Source organism: Cryptomeria japonica, chromosome 10, assembly GCF_030272615.1.
Source record: "Cryptomeria japonica chromosome 10, Sugi_1.0, whole genome shotgun sequence".
Taxonomy (NCBI): domain Eukaryota; kingdom Viridiplantae; phylum Streptophyta; class Pinopsida; order Cupressales; family Cupressaceae; genus Cryptomeria; species Cryptomeria japonica.
This window is the reverse complement of record NC_081414.1, coordinates 350562055-350566109: the sequence shown is the minus strand read 5'-3', so window position 1 is coordinate 350566109 and position 4055 is coordinate 350562055.

Here is a 4055-nt window from a genome sequence, read left to right as displayed (position 1 = left end):
TCTAACGTGTTTCCTACCTTCCCGAAATATTGACTAGCAAGATCGGGGGTAGATGACGTGCTAGACTAGTTCATTAGCATAGCAGACTCTCTCCTCCTCTCTTTTGTTACTTCTTCTATGTGTTATTCTCATTCTTCTATTTGTTGTCCTTAGTGTTGTCTACTTGAGGACGGTGCAAAGCATTGCGACCTCTTTTGGTCTCTCTCATGTTGACTCAAAAGACACATGTGTTCCCTTCTTCTAGGTGACGTTCCTTGATTTGGGAATGAAGAACAATTATGCATACATACATATGATATACATGAATTATCATACAGCATACTGACCCTGAGGAAAGCGAAGTCACCTCGTGCTTTGTGTTTTGTGTCTATTATCCTTGGGCTTATCTCACACTTGGGGGCTAAATCCTTGTGATAATGTGCTCCTTTCTCATTTCTTATATGTATCACTACCTTAAATCAATCACCCCCGGTGAGGTGTGTGCGATCGCTTTAACATAGGGGGGCATACATCCCGTCCATATCTTTTCAAGATACTTGAAAATTTCTTGACAAATTTAGCTTTGCCTTGAAAATTTTTGATATCTTTCTTGCATGACTCATAGTGAGGGAACCTTACTACTGACAGTCATGGTTCTCCCTCGTGATCTTCCCTTTTACTTTGTCAATCAAAGTCGTAAGATCCTTAGTCCACTGGGGGCTTGGTGTATCTTGCCTCCTTGACGTGGTGAAATTTTTTCAATGTTGTTTCCTTGTACTTTACCGAAAGTATGAGCGTACGCTTATACTCCCGCTAAAGTGGGGGCTAAATGTAGCGTCCTAAAATTGTGACACTTGCAATTTTGACTGCATTTGGGTCTTCACGATGGTGATGCAACACGGAACCTGAATGGAGACCCCGAAACTTGTTCATGACATCAAAAACTGCATTTTTCTGCACCCTGGCCTGATCCTCCTTGCACCCTACTGTCCCTGGAGGTGGGACCATGGCACCCAGCGCCCTGGTCCTTTAGGACTAGGGTGCCCAGTGCCCTGGTCCCCCAAGACCATGGCGCCTAGCGCCCTGGTCCCTTGCCCTATTTCGGGCCCGGTCTCTTATGGGGCTTTGGGTCTTTAAGTTTGCAAATTGAAAAATATTGTTTCCTGGTCGGCCCAAGGTCAAAAAAATCAGTCTATCAACCCTAATTGACAAGTATATAAACTACATTTCCTCTCCCATTTGAGGAGGTCAAAAAGAGGAAATAGGCAAGAGCAACACGCGGAAACGATATTCAAACATTCAAGCATTCAAGCATTCCTTCAAGCAATTGAGCATTCTAAGTCTCCATTCAAGGCTAGGTGTTGCATTCAAGACAAGGATTCAACCATTGAAGAGGAGATCACATACAACATACAACATACTACATACATTACACCTTCGCATAGACGAACAGATCCCCCTTCGTTTCACGGATTTTCCAGAGGACCGTGTGCACGCCGGGAGCCATCGTCCTGTCAACTTTCGCTCAAATTTGTAGAACAGCACCGTCTCGACATTTTACTACTAATTCCAGGTCTGCAACTTCATCCCATATCCCTATCTCTGTTTATAAGCGAATCTTTCCTACTTTACATGCATTCCTAGTTCAATCTTTCTATCTACATTCTTTACAAAAGAGGGTATCCTTGATGTCTTAACCCTTGAAACTCATATAGAATCCAATCTTGCATTGCGTGGGATTGGATCTTGTGGGTTTCAACCCCTCTTTTGAATGTAAAGTCTCCCCTAAGTGAAAACCATCAACCCTAGTGACTCTCCCTTCTCTCTCCTTGGAGTTGGGGAGGGGAGAACAACTAGGGTTCGATTTTTCCGCTTTACACTTCCATAATCAAAATTTCATCATTAGTTACTTTGTAATATAAATTGCTATCTACATTTCCTTTAGTAAAACCAATTTATAAGAGATACTTATCCAATCTTGCATACCAGGCTCTTGGAGCTTGTTTTAGTCCATACAGAGCTTTTCTTAATCTGCAAACCATATCATTGTTATCTGTCAAAGAAAATCCATCAGGTTGTTCAATATAAACTTCTTCTTCAAGATCTCCATTCAAAAATGCAGATTTAATATCCATTTGATAAACTTTGTAATCCTTGTGAGCTACAAAGCCTAAGAATAATCTAACTGCTTCAATTCTGGCTACCGGTGCAAAGGTTTCGTTGTAATCAACTCCTTCTTTCTGATAATATACCTTACACACTAGTCTTGCTTTATTCCTGACAACCTTACCATCTTCATTGAGTTTGTTTCTAAATACCCATTTGGTTCCAATTACATTTTTATTTTCAGGCCGAGGAACTAATGTCCAAGTATTATTTTTCTCAATTTGTCCTAATTCTTCTTCCATAGCTTTAATCCAAAATTTATCTTCACATGCCTCATTGATAGATAATGGTTCAATTTGAGAAATAAGACATACCTCTTCATTTGCCAATCTTCCTCTTGTCATGACTCCTTTAAATTTGCTTCCAATTATCTAATCTTCAGAATGATTCAGTCTTACATACCGGGGTGTCTTAGTTTGTTGTTGTTCTTCAATTACTGTGGTATCCTCTGATGATACCGGAGTAATTGGGTCATCATTCTGTACCGGTGGATTTACTGTTGGTTCATTTGTCATAATTTCTATTACTAGTTCAGAGTCTATATACCTTGAAGTTCCTCTGAATTGTTCATCAATCTTTACATTTGTACTCTTAACAATTTTTTGTAATCTTTTATTAAAACATCTATAAGCTTTACTCTTAGATGAATAACCAAGAAATATTCCTTCATCACTTCTAGGATCAAACTTGCCAATATACTCATCTCTTCTAATATAACATTTACTTCCAAAAATTCTGAAATACTTAAGAGTATGAGTATTACCAAACCATAGTTCATGAGGGGTCTTACCGGTTTCACCTTTGATGTGAACTTTGTTGAATGTATAGACAGCAGTGCTTACTGCCTCTCTCTAGTACACATGTGGTAGATTTGCTTCTGATAACATACTTCTTGCTGCATCCAAAATAGTTCTATTTTTCCTTTCAACAACTCCATTCTGTTGTGGTGTCCGAGGTGCTGATAACTGTCTTTTGATTCCATTCACTTCACAGAATGTATTAAAATCTCTAGATGTGAATTCTCCTCCTTGATCTGATCTTAAACATTTAATTTTCTTACCAGTTTCATTTTCAACCATTGCTTTGAATAGTTTGAACTTCCCAAGTGCTTCTGACTTTTCTCTGAGAAAAGTAACCCAACACATTCTACAATAATCATCAATAATTAGCATGAAATATCTATCACCTTGTAAGCTTTTATTTCTAGCTAGACCACATAAATCAGTGTGAATTAAATTAAGAGCATTATTGGATTTTTTTGGAATACTTTTTAAACTAGCTCTAACCTATTTTCCAAACTGGCATTCCTTGCAAATTGTATTCTGGGGTTTCACAATTTTAGGTAGATCTCTAACTTCCTTAGAAGTACTGATTTTTACCATGCAATCAAAATTTACATGACATAGTATTTTATGCCATAGCCAACTTTCATCTATATGAGCAATTAAGCATGACTTTTCACTGTTATTCAAATGAAAGATATTACCTCTAGTCTGATTATCGGTTGCAATTTCCAAACCAGTTCTATTCATGATTTTGCATTTTCCATTTTTAAATTGTAACTGAAAACCTTTTTCAACTAATTGACCAACACTTAAAAGATTATGTTTTAATCCTTCAACATAGTAAACATTGTCAGTGTTATGTTTACCATCAAGTGATATTGAACCCTTACCTTTGATTGAACGGGCTTTGTCATCTCCGAATCTTACTAAACCTCCATTGTATTCTTGAAAGTTCAAGAATTTGCCTTTGTCTCTAGTCATGTGATGTGAGCATCCTGAGTCAATAATCCATTCATCCTTTGATTCAACTTTAGCTTCTAGGGCTTGTTCTACCGATGGAGCAATAGGTACCGGTTGATCTTCTATTATACAACAAAGACCCATTCGTTGTCTACTAGATCCTCA